At 37.7% G+C, this 18183-nt stretch overlaps 1 protein-coding gene and 1 non-coding gene across 3 annotated transcripts in view; one reads left to right on the top strand and one right to left on the bottom strand.

Moving 5' to 3' along the window:
* Positions 1-18183, bottom strand: part of LOC106075821 (synaptotagmin-15-like) — a 64002-nt gene that overhangs the window by 20915 nt on the left and 24904 nt on the right. The gene's annotated exons all lie outside the window — the stretch shown is intronic.
* On the top strand, positions 6225-6296 carry Trnae-uuc (transfer RNA glutamic acid (anticodon UUC)). The gene has a single exon. It is a non-coding gene; the product is annotated as a tRNA-Glu (tRNA).

Here is an 18183-nt window from a genome sequence, read left to right on the forward strand (position 1 = left end):
CAGGAATCATTCATTGCCCCTAAAACCACAGGAATCATTCTTTGCCCCTAAAACCACAGGAATCATTCATTGCCCCTAAAACCACAGGAATCATTCATTGCCTCTTAAACCACAGGAATCATTCATTGCCCCTAACACCACAGGAATCATTCATTGCCCCTAACACCACAGGAATCATTCATTGCCCCTAACACCACAGGAATCATTCATTGCCCCTAAAACCACAGGAATCATTCATTGCCCCTAACATCACAGGAATCATTCATTGCCCCTAAAACCACAGGAATCATTCATTGCCCCTAAAACCACAGGAATCAATCATTGCCTCTTAAACCACAGGAATCATTCATTGCCCCTAACACCACAGGAATCATTCATTGCCCCTAACACCACAGGAATCATTCATTGCCCCTAAAACCACAGGAATCATTCATTGCCCCTAAAACCACAGGAATCATTCATTGCCTCTTAAACCACAAGAATCATTCATTGCCCCTAACACCACAGGAATCATTCATTGCCCCTAACACCACAGGAACCAATCAAAAAATCAGTCTTTATTTATTAATTTTGTTTTACATAGAAACGAGGTTCTAGTTAAAGGGAAATAAGCCTTGTTTAGAGAATTAGGTCGTCGGCTAAAACATTTGAAACCAACAATAGATATCTATAAAACCTTCTATTTTCAAAAGTCTAGCATAGTGGCTAACATATCCGCTCCATATCTTATCTTATGTAATACAGACGTTACTTCAAAAAAGAAGATGATTACGTCCTAAGCGTAATGCATTTAGTCATGCATATTAACCAATGACTTAAATTCTGCCCGGTCACTGGTTTTCCTGGCTGGCTCAGGCAACCCATTCCTTGCTCTAATACCACTAGTTTGTAAACATCGGGGGAGGATGGTACTGGGGGAAAGTTTCAGTAATGCCTTTAGGCTCTCAGTAAACTCAACTCAATTTGGGGATCAAACTCAAGCCTCCATTTGTTGGTAGCCAAGCGGTGTATGAAACAAAAGCCACCGCGATGGGCGCCCCACCCTCTAGCAGAGTTGTTGTTTTTTTCTCTCTACTTTTATTTATTTTTATGTTTAACTCAATCCATCAACTATTAGGTGTCGAGGGTTAGTAGGCCAGCTAATAGTCGCTAGGTGTGGAGCTCTCTTAAAGCGCTTCAGGTGCTTCTTTTCTTCCTCGACTTACCTGGAATGTGACAATCCTCTTACCTGACTGCCTGGTCGTGCGGTTTGCGCGCTGGACTGTCGTTCGGATTTATCGACGGTCGAGGGTTCAAACCCTGCCCGCTCCCATCCCCCGTCGTCCTGCGGGAGGTTTGGACTAGGAAGTAAACTATCTTCAACTCTGAAGGAACATCCGAAACATGTTAAACGTTTTACAAACAAACATTTTTTTAACTGAAGTTGATATAGTTGGTCAATTGGGACAATAAAATATGGTCGATTTACTGGCAGGGTTATTAGGTGACGTAACAAACTTATAATTTTGTTGTACAATAAATATGTCACGTGACTAAGATTGGGAACGCATTTCATTATTTTATTAAATGGGGACGCCTATGCCCCGTGCTTGACATGTATATCTAACTTGTAAGTCTCAGACTGTCAGAAGTAAAGAGGATTACGTCCCAAAACTTTCTGCGGGACTCAGTGGATGTCAGGGTTGGAACCCGAGACCACCGTAACGAGGCTCATACAACACGTTTGTCCCTACCTTTGGTTTTAGCATCCAATCACTTTGTCTAATTATTGATTAGTCGCACATTGACCCCCCCCCCCTCTTTTTTTAAATTTCCCCACTTTTGAATTTCATTATGGACACTGTTCAAAATATGTCAAGGTCGAATTCGGAAATATGTCTTAACATGTAAACATGGCGACAGCTTTGGTGAAATAATTAAAGGATCAGAAAGATCGATCATAAAAATCGATCAAACTAACTGTACACAATTAATACCATTAGATCAGAGAATACCAAATAGTAGACTAGATCTGCATACCAAACTTTCATCACACAACAATCTACAGTTTAAAAACAGCTTATAAAGGGACATAAAAAGAGTTGTTTATTTTCAATCCATTTCTCCATGATGAAGCTGGACGTAGGCTACTCTTATAATATCTCATTTTATTTCCTTTATTGCTTCAACATTGCAAGGAGTCTTTCTAGTGAGCTTATCTTATCTTATCTTATATAATACAGACGTTACTTCAAAAAAGTAGATGATTAGGTCCTACGCGTCATGCATTTAGTCATGCATATAAAACAATGACTTAAATTCTGCCAAGTCACTGGTTTTCCTGGCTGGCTCAGGCAACGCATTCCATGCTCTAATAGCACTAGGGAAGAAGGAGCACTTGTACAAACGTTTCAACAGGCTAAGGGATAGGTGAAGATGAAGATATATTAATACTTGTGTCCTAGTCGAAGGGTTTTTGACTTTTTGTTTGACACTGACTCTACGTCTAAGACACGACCAATCGTAGTAATGGAATGGTCGTTATCACAATCGTAGTAATGGAATGGTCGTTATCACAATCGTAGTAATGGAATGGTCGTTATCACAATCATAGTAATGGTCGTTATCACAATCATAGTAATGGTCGTTATCACAATCATAGTAATGGTCGTTATCACAATCGTAGTAATGGTCGTTATCACAATCATAGTAATGGTCGTTATCACAATCATAGTAATGGTCGTTATCACAATCGTAGTAATGGTCATTATCACAATCATAGTAATGGTCGTTATCACAATCATAGTAATGGTCATTATCACAATCGTAGTAATGGTCATTATCACAATCATAGTAATGGTCATTATCACAATCGTAGTAATGGTCATTATCACAATCGTAGTAATGGTCATTATCACAATCGTAGTAATGGTCATTGGTATTGCGGAACCTTCAGACAAGTCTTGGTGTGAAGGGCTCCCGGTCCACACCTGTCAGTTTGGAAACGGGATGATGGAGCCACACAGACGATTTGTTTCCCTAAGAGACTTTTTTTTGAAGGTCAGCAATACTGTTTCGGTCATTGGCGCCACAGTGATAGTCACAATATTAGTTGATTTAGTCGTTTTAGGGTTATAATTACTGATAACGCCTCATTTTTTGACCACCTCAACATTGCTTATTGTTCCCGCTAGAAAGATAGTGTATTTGTTTATCCACTTTGTTCATCTCACTCAAGAGAGTCAGGAAACATTATCCAACTCACTTTGGTCTCGATGCACGCTTGTTGTTTGAATAGTACAATCTGTCACTTTTAGCTACAGATTTGTTGTATGAATAGAACAGCCTGTCAGTAATAGATAAACTATAAATATTTGTTGTTTCAGTTGGGCAGTCTGTCAGTGATCGATAAACAATTAGTACTTGTCAAAGTAACCATTGAATACATCTGAGCGCGTGTGTATCAGGTGTGTGTGTATGATTACTTGTGATTTTACGCAATCATAATGCTCTCTCTCTCTCTCTCTCTCTCACATGAAATGCGTAGGAAGTAGGCCTAATTATTTTCTTTATTGAAGCAACGTCTACAATATATATGATAAGACGTTACGTTATTAGTGTGAATGAGTTCTAATAGACTGATGCATTGAAGTTAATAACAATTAGTCTTGACTTTTTTTTTTTTTGCTGTTGTTTTAAATAGATTCTTGATGAAGCCGTCAGTGTTAACTAACCTTTTCATTTAAATTATAATAAACTTCAAGCGAAATTAATACTTATTTAACTAGCATTTAATCATATAAAGGACTTTGTTAGCCTACTTATCGGACATTTTTGTAATAATTGTATAGGAGAGTTTCACTATAAACCAAACAATTTCAAGGACACTATAGTGAACTTCACTGTTGCCTAAAAAAAATAATAAATAATGTTTAAAAATAACAACCTTTGTATTAAAACGAAGGCCTACTAAAAAAAAAATAATAAACACGTAATTAACTCTTTCTCTCCGTAATTATTTACCACATTCTGGTGGAATCAACGCTGGTATCGTCTGTTAGGAGAGTTAGAGTTAAAAGTCAAGTCATAAATTTTGTATTGTCTAGTAAAAAAAAATAAATTCTAGTACAGTGTTTCCCAAACTGTGTTCCGCGGAACCCTAGTGCTCCGCGAGGCCTAAATGGGGGTTACATCAGCGGTTCTCAACCTTTTAAGCTCTGCGACCCCTTTTTACAATCTTCCACTATGCCGCGACCCCCCCCCCCCCACCTCCCCTAGACACACACAGCAATAGAAGAATAGACAATAACAATCCTTATTTTTTGATGGTCTTAGGCGACCCCTGGCAAATCGTCAATCGACCCCCCCAAAGGGATCGCGACCCACAGGTTGAGAACCCCTGTGTTACATGAACTGTTGGAAATAATTAACTAGGAAGCCCACCACGATAATTATTTTCCATATAAAAAAAATGTAAGCCAAATGTTCCGCTAAATACACAGAATGTGTGAAGTGTTCCTTCATGAAAAAGTTTGGGACTCACTGGTCTAGTACATAGTTAAATCTGATATTTGTGATACTAACGACACTAATCATTAGTAGCCTACCATGGGATTGAGAAAACAAATAAGCTGTGTGGGCGTGTGACTTGCAGACTTTCAGACTGGATTGGAAGGAAAGATTTCAGTTTTAATTCTCCATCTTTTATTATACCATCCCAAAAGAAAGGAAAACTGTTACCATCTCAAGAAAGGTTTGAGTTACCATCTCTTGTTTAAAGTTTTCAAAGTGTTATCTTAATGGCTTACCATCTCAAGAAAGACTATAAGGCTACCATCTACCATCTTTAAAAGAACTTAGGCCTAATTATAAGTTATCATCTTACATACCGGTATAGGAACAGCTTGATTATACCTGTTACTATGAAGTATTTGTTTAGTCAGTGTTGTTATTGACCAACTGTGTTGAAACACTTTCTTCCCCGCCCCAACCCCCAATGGCTACGTTTTGTTAAATTTGATAATGATTGATTTGTTAAATTTGATAATGGTTGATTTGTTAAATTTGATAATGGTTGATTTGTTAAATTTGATAATGGTTGATTTGTTAAATTTGATAATGGTTGATTTGTTAAATTTGATAATGGTTGATTTGTTAAATTTGATAATGGTTGATTTGTTAAATTTGATAATGGTTGATTTGTTAAATTTGATAATGATTGATTTGTTAAATTTGATAATGGTTGATTTGTTAAATTTGATAATGATTGATTTGTTAAATTTGATAATGATTGATTTGTTAAATTTGATAATGATTGATTTGTTAAATTTGATAATGATTGATTTGTTAAATTTGATAATGATTGATTTGTTAAACTTGATAATGATTGATTTGTTAAATTTGATAATGATTGATTTGTTAAATTTGATAATGATTGATTTGTTAAATTTGATAATGATTGATTTGTTAAATTTGATAATGATTGATTTGTTAAACTTGATAATGATTGATTTGTTAAATTTGATAATGATTGATTTGTTAAGTTTGATAATGTATCGATAACTGTACGCATGCATACAATGAACTTTATAGCTTTTAGAAGAAGTATAGGCCTTATGTTGCTTTTTGATCGCTACGTGAGTTGGCTCTAAAAGGATGCCTTTCGGTGGCCCTACAGGCCCATTTGGTTACCGGCCCACCGGGCATTTGCCCGAATGCCCATATAGCCAGTCCGCCCCTGCCTAGAACATAACGTCCTATACCTAAGACAACCAGGGACTGCGCAGTTCAACATAGGTATACATTGTACCAATATACAGGCTACAGATCTATGTCATTTTTTGTCATGTGTGAGCTTCTACTGCACTGTGGGAAAGAATTTCATTGCCACTGGCAATCACATCGTTAAGTAAGAACAATCGGATATAAACTTTGTCACATGTAAATTATGATTGAGTCTGGTGGGAATGTACACTTTGGTTTCTTATAGTTATAATGTTTTTTTGTTTGGTGTAATGCACAAATTGTAAGACAAATTTCCATACAAACAATAAAGATTATTATTATTATTATTATTATTATTATTATTAGAATATCGAATGAAAAAATTTACAATGTGAATGTGGCTGAAAGAAAACTTAAGGGGTTAGTCTAACTTCTAACTGTAACACTAGCATAATCTAACGAACTAAATGAAAAGGTAGGTAAACCTTGGTTTGTTGCGTCCCTTTCATCTAATGTGTATATCCCATGTGGTCTAGTGGTTAGGATTTCTGGCTTTCACCCAGGCGGCCCGGGTTCGATTCCCGGCATGGGAACATATTTTTTTTTCATTATTATTTTAATGACACATTTTAATAATTTATACATATACACGCAGACATAAACATTTAGTGCTTTCTACGACTAAAAGAAATATTAAATAAAATATTTTTAAACATATATCAAGTCAAATTTAAAAATTACTATAAAAAAAAAAAAAAAAAAAAAACTTATATTGAGGGAAGTTGCATGAAATATCAGTCCAACATGTAAAGTTCTCGAGTCAAGTTGAAATTTTGTACAATTATTTTTAGTCCAAGACAGTATGTAAATCAATCCGAAAATTAACGAATTAATTAATTTATTTTGTTTTATACAGAAAGGGGGAAGATAATTCTTGCAGTAATGAGAAAGATGCTTTCATCTCGCTTACACAAAGCCCCCAAAAAGTGTTCGAGATGAACCATAGTCGTTTCACGACTGTAGGAGGCCAATGATGATGATGATGATGATGATGAATGAATGAATGAGAATGATGTGGCAGTGATTGTGCGGTGCTTTCTTTTATATAATTTTGTAATAAAGTATTTTTTTAAAATATATTTTGCTCGTTTTAAAACATTTATAAAATGAAAATTGAGTTCAGTAAAGCTCTGTAATTGTACCGTTTCATTGTCAAAAGAGCTGAGCCGAGGCTCTTCGAGCTCTAGGCATGTAAGCCTGCTTGAACAACCGTTCTGTCTGGAAGAGGTCCAAGTCAATGCCTATGTAAAGCATTGCTATTTCCGATGTATCTGGCACGCCGGCGCATGGACTAAAATGCATGGCCGAAGGCCGAGTACACCGGGAACCTCCGCTATTTTGCTATGTTGTACCAAGCTAACCGTGCAGGACTCGCCATTAGTGCAACGGTCCTTTGAGGAACGGCGACAGGGACTTGGAAGCTCTTTTTCAACTCCGCACCGTGCAATGGGAAAGCTCTCGCATTCCCTTGGACACTCCCACAGGAGTTTTGTTTTGCTATTCATTTAGCCTAATTACTTCATAAAGTAATCGTTTCCACCTGGGTGCCACGATAAGGCAGAATAGCGTACTTGGGCTGTAATTTTACCAGTCAATTCAGTTGTATGAAAGTACCACATTATCTTTATGTCTTGCCAAGTTCTTTAGTTGATTGTCGCGCTTTGTCTACGCGTAACTATACAAAGACTCGTTACAATATATATGTATATAAAATACGAATCATGCCAACTCTAAATAGATCTAAAAGCAAACAGGATGATGTCAATAAAGTTTCAATCTAAAACGCTGACGTCTGCGACAGAATCAGTGTCGTGGAGTTATCCTGTGGCTATCGATTGAAACAAATTATGAGTTTGAAAGGTGAAATAACGGCTTTTGTGCGTATGTGTCTATGTGTGTGTGTGTGTGTGTGTCGTGCTTATTTGGTTGCATATCTACAATTGACGAAACATTGATGAGTTATCTTACCCTGCTCCTAAACTAGTCAAGTAGCTTAGCTATATTTTTTTTCTCTAAATAATAATGATGCAGTATGTGTCATGACAGAGACTCCGTAGGACTGCAGTTACTTATTGATATTTTTTATTGCACAATAATTTGACAACATAATGACTATCGACATTTGTAACTCACATGTCGTCACGGATTTCAATAAAAATTATGTTAGTAAGGACGTCTATACATTGATGGTATGAAGGACGTCTATACATTGATGGTATGAAAGGTTATCGACTTAAGAATGGAACGTATAGTTTTATCTTCACATTAATTTATCTTATCTTATATAATACAGACGTTACTACAAAAAAGAAAATGATTACGTCCTACGTGTCATGCATTCTGTCATGCATATTAACCAATGATCTAAAGTCTGCTAAGTCATTGGTTTTCCTGGCTGGCTCAGGCAACCCATTCCATGCTCTAATAGCACTAGGGAAGAGCTGGTGCTAGCTCATTGCTTAGTTCTTTGAGTAATCTAGCTGGAATACCATCAGGTCCAGATGCTTTATTAGGTTTAATGTTTGCTAATAGTTTTTGAATCCCCTTTTCTTGTACATCTATATCTCCTATGTTGTCTACTTGGTTCAAATTAAGTAAAATGTCTTTGTCTCCTAGGGCTGAGAATGCTGATGCAAAGTATTTACTTAGGATGTAAGCTTTACCGTCATTGTCATTGTGTGTTAAGTCATCTTCTCCTTTTAATGTAAATCTATAGTAACTTCTTCCAGCTATGCTTCCACCTCTCCACTCACCCCCCTCCAATGTGTTCAAATAGCAGGCCTATGTACCGTCTTTCTTAAAGGGAAACTCCGATGGTTTTGACAATTTTTGATGTAATATGTTGTATTATTATTTATTTATTATTATTTATTACTGTATACGTACAGTATAGAGGGACTTCTTATGGTCCGACAGTTACGCTGGGCAGGGCACGTATCCCGTATGGGAGACGAACGTATGCCAAAGGCTGTCTTTTTTTTAGTGAGCTAAAAGGTGGTCGACGTAACAGAGGCGCCCCACGGAAACGCTTCAAAGACCAGCTTAAGCGTCAACTTTCCTTGGCTGACATAGAAGAGAGCACCTGGTTGCATGCGGCCTCAGAACGAGACAGCTGGAGGTCACTCAAAAAGGCCACAGGATACACATTTGAGACCAAAAGAAAATCCGCTGCCGAAGACAAACGCAGACGGCGAAAAGAAAATCTAAATCGACCACCTGCGGACAATGGTTATGCTTGCCCTGGATGTGGCAAAGTATGAAGGTCAAAGCTGGGTCTGCGCAGCCACGGGAAATACTGCACTCCTCACTAATCGTCGGACTCGAAGACAAGCCTTATTATTTATTATGTTGTTACGTGCCCAGCATAGTGTGAATGTGGGATGGTGCGAATGAGTGTTGAAAGAGGAAGAGAGAAAGAGTGTACAGGGAAGCGTGGTCGAGAGGCTAAGTGCGCTTGAACTTGGCTTGTTTTGGCTGGAGCTCGAGGTTCGACACCCGACTCGGGTAGAGTTGCGTTTACTGAGTGCCTAAAGGCAGAAATTGCTAGAAAGGGGAATTCCTAGATACCCCCCCCCCACTGGTCCACAAATGAGATTGGACCAAAGCGCTCTGAGCATGCTATAAGCATAAAAGTAGCGCTATATAATATCTATAATAATAATAAGAAGAAATATATTATTCTTATAACTTAGTCAGTGATGTTTTTTTTTACGTAATTTTTCTGCGCATCCAAAATGGTTAGATTTTTACCGGGTGACGTCAGAATAGACCAAATGTGACATATATGTGACCAGGTTGTTAACATTAGTCAGACTCCCAGCCTTTTTTACTTTTTCGTCAGGGAGGGGCTGTGGAGGAAAATGTTTTTTCTTCCCTAGAGTTGCTTATGCCAATACTTTGAGATCTATATTATTATAGATGTAGACATGGGCGTAGCCAGGATTTTTTTTCGGGGAGGGTTTTGGGGGGGGGGGAAGGATTCCCCCCCCCCCCCCAAAAAAAAATATATATATGTGTGTGTGTGTGTACATAATTAATCTTTATTACATTCTGACCCTTTCGGAAGACGTTTATTGTTTATTGTAGACTCCCCGCCCTTGCTAGCAAGGGGGTCTGGGGGAGTTCGCAGCGCTCCCCCAGCGCGGGGCGAAGCCCCGCCGCCGAGCACTATTTCTGGTATTGAAAGCCAACAAAATGCATATTCTGAGGTATCTACAGTGCATTATCTTGCTATTAAAAAGTTTTATTTCAAAAACCTAATGTGCTATTCTTACTGACTTAGACCCTCTAGCGCCGTTCGGCGCATTTTCCGGCAAGCTGTTTCCGCAACTCTTATTTTGCGTAATTCATTTTGTCGGAAAACATGTCCCGCAAAACCTCATGCGACGCTCTGTCACAACCTTACTAAGGATTCGACTCCCAGTTCGGCATATGATTTCTTTGATTTAGACCCGATCTCTATGACTGACTCCTAAAATCTGTCTTAGCCATCTTTGTTGAGACACATTTAATGATTTTCAATTTCGGCAGAAGACTATTCACACTTAATTAAGGAGCCCAAGCCACTGGTAGAAATTTGTAACCTTTCTTGACTACGCTCTTGGAATTACATGCCTGTATTTCGCTTTAGAATTTATATCGACAAGGAAAGTTTTTTCGTCAAATCATCTGTTGAGGGGTTTTAAACTAAGAAATCTCTGGAGTTTTTTTTTTTGTTTTGTTTTTAATTCAAAACCCCATTTAGCTACGATCATAGAATTTGGTGACTGTAGTTTGTTTTAAAATAATATTGAAGAGAGAGGTTTTCAACTCTAAACGCTCTGTAGGGGAATTTTAAACTCAAAACCATCTGGAGGGGTTTTAAACTGTAAAGAAAAAGCCATCTGGAGGAGGGGGATTTAAACTCAAAATCCCCTTTGGCTACGCTCATAGATTTTATAGTGTGTAATTTGCTTTTTTTTTATATTGAAGAGGTACTTTTTAGCTTCAAACCCCAACTGGAAGGGGGAGGGGGGTTAAACTCAAAACCCCTTTGGCTACGCTCATATAATTTTGAGTGTGTAATTTGTTTTTTTTTATATTGAAGATGGGGTTATCGTAAATTTTGGATGGGGTTTTAAAATTAAAATCTTCCTCAACTGTGCTGTTGGAATTTGGGGATTGTTGTTTGCATTTTTTTTTTTGTTTTGTTTTATAGAAGAGGGGGATTTAACTGCAAAAACCTCTTGCAGGGGGTTTAAAATTCAAAACCCCTGTAGGGGGTTTTAAACTCAAAGCCCCCTGGTAGAGGGATTTGTATCTCAAAACCCCCTGATAGGGGTTTTTAAAATCTCAAAACCCCCTGGTAGGGGGATTTAAACTCAAAACCCCCTGGCAGAGGGTTTTTAACTCAAAACTGCCTCGGCTGTGCTGTGGTAAGTGATGATTTAGTATTAAAATCTCACCTAAAATAAATAAAATGAAAGCAAAAATCAGTCACTTAATTCCGTCCCCCCCCCCCCTTGCGGGGGGGGGATTTCATTTCGGGGGGGGGTTTGAACCCCAAGAACCCCCCCTGGCTACGCCCATGGATGTAGACCTAGATCTCAGTAGTACCGACTGGTATGATAGTATCTATCATACACCTCGGCACCACATACCCATGGTGTTACTATCACATTGTTGCACAAAGAAAAGTTGTATTAATATATGCTTGTTTTTGCCGCCTTCAATTAAAATATTTAGAAAAATGTCTACCCTCAATTTTTTTTTTAATTTATTGGCTTACTCGGGCTTACTGTATGACGGAAAACCATAGGCCCACAGACAACAGTAAAGTTTAAAATGGCATAAAAGAAATAGACGCAGTCTTGTAAGCAAAGAAAAATATGCATGTAAAGAAACATTTTATCTGTGTAACTAGTGTAAGGGTAGATCCACATGCTTGACCAACCATGTCAGTTTGTATATTCTCGCCTGACCACTCAACATACAACAAACACTAGAGCGTGGTTGTCTTTTCATGACCGACTACACGTAGCCTACTAAAGTTCTAGGCTAGCCTTACACTGACCAGTTTGTTAGAATTAGCCGGACACACGTGATCTATTTACTTTTTGGGAGAGGGAGGGGTGTGAATGAAAATGATACTTTTTGTTTTCTAGAGTTGGTTATCCTAATGCTATTAGATCTATATGATTGTACCAGGGACTTACATAGCTATGGACTAGGCCGTCACTGAGCCTAACAGCCAATGAAAGAGCGAAGCAATACGATTGGTTAGATCTAGATACGATTTCAGTATTATTGAGGGAAGTGTAGGAGACTAAAGCTAGAGAGAGTTGTGAGACTAGGACATTTTTTACAAAGCTTACATCAACTCACTCTGTCTGTTTGTCTGTCTGTCTGGTAAAAAGTTTGTACACGTGATTTCTTCCATACCCAATCTCGGATCAAGCTGAAATTTTGCACAATTATTTCTTTTACTTGACAACACAAAAATCAATTTAAAAAATGTAACCAATTAGTTAATCAACTAATGAAAATAATAATTTTTTTTTGGTATCTCGAACGAGGGAATGAAATTAGAATTGACTGAAGTGGTAGTATAATCTGAATTAGTCCCCTTTATAGGTCATCGCCTGAGTGAGCGCAAACCTAAAAAATAGAAAGAGACTATAGAAACAATAGATAACTAAACAATCTTCCATTTTCATAAGCTCTCCATTAGTAGAGTGGTTAACGTGTTGGCTTGAGATGCCTGAGAAGGATTGAGCCATGAGTTCAAATTCAGGTCGTTGTTTTTTTTTTTATAAATGCTTGTGTTATTGTTAGTCTAGATCTAGTACAAATTTAATTACAGGACTGATCCAAACTAATTGATAAAAGTACGCTTAATATAAGCTTTGTTTTTTTTTTTAACTATTTTTTTTAAATATTTTCTTATTTCCTTTCGTAGTTAGTCCATGTTGGACGATGTATTTTTGTTGAATTGGTCTGATGATCCACATACGTACATAGCAGAACGTTTTGGCGCTAATGTCGTTTTGGCGCAGCCGTTTAAGCGCAAGGGACGATTTGGCGCGAAATACATTATGTACGTTCATTGTATTATTTCTTTAAAAAGAATTATTCATATCTATGTTTTGCATAAGTGTTTGTGTTAAGACATATTTTTGACGTACAGAAGAATAAATATTTTTGTCCACTATTTTTGGTATTTAAGTTTGTTATTTCATTATTGTTAAATCTCTAACATTACACAATACCAGGCTGTTTTTTTTTTTATATTAAAGTATGACAATTAGCTAGTTCGTATATTACACTAATGTCAAATAAAAAAATGTCTTTTTGAAAGAAATCGAAAAATGTCATCCAAAACTCAGATACAAATAAAGGGGAGGGGCCACCATGTCATTGCCATTCAGGAATCTGACTTATTAGAGGCTTATATTCATGAAATAAGCAAAACCTGTAAAAAAAATAAAAATAAATAACAATTCGCTGGACGGTGTTAGAATTTATACTATACATACAATATTATGGTAGAGTGAAATAAACATTGATATAAAAGCTACGTGCTTATTAAATTATCGTCAAATTATATCTCGCGCCAAAAAGGCCCTGCGCCAAAACGGCACGCGCCAAAACGACTCGTGCCAAACCGGCCGCGCTAAAAAGGCGCCGCCAAAACTGCGGTGCCAAAACGTCACGTACCGACATACGTACTACTTGTAAACAAATTGAATAGTTAATGAAGTGTTTCATCAACTATAAAGTTCTGAGTTGTCTCTTTGGGGAGTATGCTAATCCTCTACTTTTACATGTTAATACGTTACTGTCGTCAAAAGATTGAACTAGAGTAAAGAGTTGCTTGTCAGTGATACAACCCCCTACACAACGACCTACACAGCCAGTCAGAGCAACTCCTATATATAAGCGTTGTAACAGACGTTTCATTCATATAACAAATGCTTAGGAGTTGGTGTTTTTTTTTTTTCTTGTTGAGTGTCCCTACTAGAATTGACAGAAGGTTAAGCTCATACGGTTCCTATTATCCTAACTCTACGGTTCCTATTATCCTAACTCTTAGTGTGAAGCTGTCTCTTCAAGCCTAATATGTTTGTTTCTCGTCTCGAGTTTAAACTTCGAAAGCTTGAGAATCCCTGTCGTTTATCACAGTTATGACACATCGTGGGCATGTGACGACAAACCGGAAGCTCTCTTCTGGACATCAGAATATTTGTTATGACAGCTCCTGTGTTAGCTCTCCTTACCGTTGAGGTTTTAAGATTAATGAAAAAAAACAACCTCTAACGCCCATCTAGACTCGAGATTTAATCGTCTGGTTGCTTGACCTTGTCTTAGCCATTAATTCACATCACAAAACAACAAGTGTCATAAATACATGTATTCATTGCCAGCAAGCCCACGAGGTTGTGTAGACATGGGAGAGGAGTTTATAATGGCTAGAGTGCTGCTGTTTTGTCACTTTATATTTGTTGGACGAGTTAAGGGGAAAAATCTGGCACATAGCAGGTCCGGTCTGGGGCATAAGCAAACTAGGTAGCCGACCAGGGCCTCGCAAATGACTCAAATAATTTTGTTTTAGATAAAAATTGCGAAAAATGGATCAAATCTTAAATATAGCAGAACTCTACGGCTATGTCTAGTAGCCTAGCTCCAAGTCTCTACTATGACTCAAGGTTTATTCATGAATGTTTAGATCTACTTGTTAGACTACAGATGTTAGAAGACCTTTGTTTTTTTTCCTTTTGTTGAAATGTCGAAACGTTATTTTCTAGTCACGTGATCATGAATCGTCCATGAAGCGCAATCGTGCCAACTGCGCTATATGAATTAAACTTATTTGTTGATTTAAATATAGAGACAGGACGGTTTATAATTCATTTTCAGTCTTAATTTTTTTTTTTTTGGGGGGGGGGGGGGGGAGGGGGCACACTATGCTCGGCGACCCCTTTTTACAATCCCCCACTCTGCCGCGACCCCCCCCACCCCACCCACACACATCAATAGACAATAATAATCCATATTTTCGATGGTCTTAGGCGACCCCTGGCAAATCGTCAATCGACCCCCCAAGGGGGTCGCGACCCACAGGTTGAGAACCCCTGACCTAGGGCCTCCCAAGGCTGATTCTGCACATAGGTTAACAGATAGTAGAGAAGGTAGGAGAGAGAAGAATAAAGAAGAAATAAAGAGAAATAAAAGAGGAGAGAAAAAAGAGAGTAGAAAGGAAGAGAAAGAGGGAAGGATTCAAAGTATGATACGAAAAGAGGAAAAAAGAGTGAAGGAAAGAGATGGGAATAATGAAAGTAGGGGGGAGTATGGTGTACTTATCTTCTTCTTGTTGTTTTTTAAGGAATATCTTCTATTTAAATGCATACTAGACAGATATTACCCGCTGCCCCGCGGGTCTTAACTTGCGTATTGCTGATGTAGTCACTGATATAGTGCATTAGAAACAATTAAAGAAAATAATAATGTTATAAGTAAAGCGAATGAGAGACGTGTAACATTTCACGTAATGTCTAATGAGAGAATGTTCGTCAGGAATTCTAAATTCGCAGATATAAGGAACGAATTTATGTAAACATGCTTTTGAAACACAAAGTTGAGGGTTAATTTTATTAAATAATGAAATCAGTGCGACAATGGAGTACTTATATGTGTCAAAGTTTTAGAAAAAATATATGTGCAAAGTGTAGTTCTTAAGATTGGTCAAGCGGTTTTGATTTTTATTCGCCTTACATTCTACTTTATCGTATAGATCAAGGGAGAGACAAAAGAATTTAAAAATAAAAAGAGGGAGAAACAAAAGAGGAAAGGAGTAACATGGAGGAATGAGAGAGAGAGTAATAAAGACAGCAATGAATAATTGAATGAAGGAAATATGAAAGAAATACAACAGGATTTAGTAGTGCAAAGATGTCACGCAAATATGATGACTATAGAATCACGGCAATGAAAACAGAGTTCCATCCCTTGTTTTATATTTTATCACTACTTCTACTCTCTATTAAAAGTATGATTGTATTTCCGCCCAGTTTACGCTGTGGGCGGCTGTCTAGATACTTCCCAAGCGTTCTATCCACTTCCATTACGTATAATTATCTGTTCGGTGTCTGTTTTCTTCCAATATCTTATTACCTGATTATTTTTGTCTGTTACATAACGTATTAAAAATATAGACACTATTAACTCTTTCTCTCCGTAATTATTTACCACATTCTGGTGGAATCAACGTTGGTATCGTCAGTTAGGAGAGAAAGAGTTAAGATCCCCCCCGCCCCCTTTTTTCCCTTCCTCAGTACTTTTCATGTCACATGACTACTTTTCATCCAAACGGAATCTCTTTAAGTTGTTCTATTTTTAGATGTGCACGTGGCAAGTGTTCTGGTGGTAATGTTCTTTTGTCTCAATTTATTTCTACAAGATTAAGTCATCAACATAGATCTAGGTAAAATAACCAAGATGTGAGGACTCGTCGCTATGCCAGACACGAGGCAAGTGTTCTGATGATACTGTTCTTTTGTCTCAATTTATTTCTACAAGATTAAGTCATCAACATAGATCTAGGTAAAATAACCAAGATGTGAGGACTCGTCGCTATGCCAGACACGAGGCAAGTGTTCTGATGATACTGTTCTTTTGTCTCAATTTATTTCTACAAGATTAAGTCATCAACATAGATCTAGGTAAAATAACCAAGATGTGAGGACTCGTCGCTATGCTAGACACGAGACAAGTGTTCTGATGATACTGTTCTTTTGTCTCAATTTATTTCTACAAGATTAAGTCATCAACATAGATCTAGGTAAAATAACCAAGATGTGAGGACTCGTCGCAATGCCAGACACGAGGCAAGTGTTCTGATGATACTGTTCTTTTGTCTCAATTTATTTCTACAAGATTAAGTCATCAACATAGATCTAGGTAAAATAACCAAGATGTGAGGACTTGTCGCAATGCTAGACACGAGGCAAGTGTTCTGATGATACTGTTCTTTTGTCTCAATTTATTTCTACAAGATTAAGTCATCAACATAGATCTAGGTAAAACAACCAAGATGTGAGGACTCGTCGCTATGCCAGACACGAGGCAAGTGTTCTGATGATACTGTTCTTTTGTCTCAATTTATTTCTACAAGATTAAGGGTTAAGTCATCAACATAGATCTAGGTAAAACAACCAAGATGTGAGGACTCGTCGCTATGCCAGACACGAGGCAAGTGTTCTGGTGATAATGTTCTTTTGTCTCAATTTATTTCTACAAGATTAAGGGTTAAGTCATCAACACAGTTCTAGGTAAAACAACCAAGATGTGAGGACTCGTCTCTATGCTCGACACGTGGCATCCTTATTTAATGTAGGTTATAAATGACAGCTACACCCGCTCTTTTGTGAGATCTTGAATACTTAACGGTTAACATTGACTACCCGCCCCCTCCTTGAGATCTTAAGTCTCTCTCTCTCTCTCTCTCTCACTCACTCTTCTTTGTATCTTTTCCAGACTTTGTTGGCAACATTCAAGACGCTACGTCCACCCACGCACAACGTTGCATACAATCAGTTGATCAGTGGGACTTCTGCTGTCTCTAAAGGTCAAGGTATATAATTAGACGAGCAGACTATCGGGACCAGTTTCCGGTTTCTCGCAATACATTCAAAGCAAAGCTTTACTTGCAAAACGTCTACGTTGTCTCTTACCAGAGGCGTCGCCAGAGTTGGTGTCGCCCGGGGCGCTCTGACGCCCTCAAATCTTTTCATCTTGCCACCTGTCTGAAGTCTTGTGTAATCAATCAGTTTCCATTAGGGAAATGTACCATTATCGCTATTATAAATTCCTTGCTAAGTTTTTTTTTCTCCAGTAGTTTCAAAATTGAATCATGTTTAAAAATTAAATCATGTTTAGGGTAAAACTAATTGTTTCTTCAATACGTAGGTTTGGGGGTAGGGCGTAAGATAGTGGTTTGTACTCTCCAAATACGAACTGACCTCTCGTATCTTGTCTCTGACACACATACACTTTCTCTTTTTTTTTATCTGTCTCTCTTTTTCTATGTCTTGCTCTCTCTCTCTCTCTCTCTCTTTCTATTACTTTCTATCTGTCGCTTTCTCTCTCACTTTCTCCCTCTCTCTATCTTTCTTGCTTGCTTTCTCTATGTCTCTTTCTCTCTTGCATTTATGTCTCTCACTTTCTCTCTCTCTCTCTCTTGGTTTCTTTGTTTTTCTCTTTCTAATTCTCTCTCTCTCTCTCTTGGTTTCTCTCTCTTTGTAAAAATTTCTCTATAGTTTTAAAACATTTTTTTTTCCTTTTTTCCCCATCATGCTTCATCTAAACACGTGACAATGTGAGCCAATGAAAACAGAGCAGAACTAGACCTTTTTGTTTTGCCCTATTTTTCATTATCCTATTATT

Source organism: Biomphalaria glabrata, chromosome 2 (assembly GCF_947242115.1).
Source record: "Biomphalaria glabrata chromosome 2, xgBioGlab47.1, whole genome shotgun sequence".
Classification (NCBI taxonomy): Eukaryota; Metazoa; Mollusca; class Gastropoda; family Planorbidae; genus Biomphalaria; species Biomphalaria glabrata.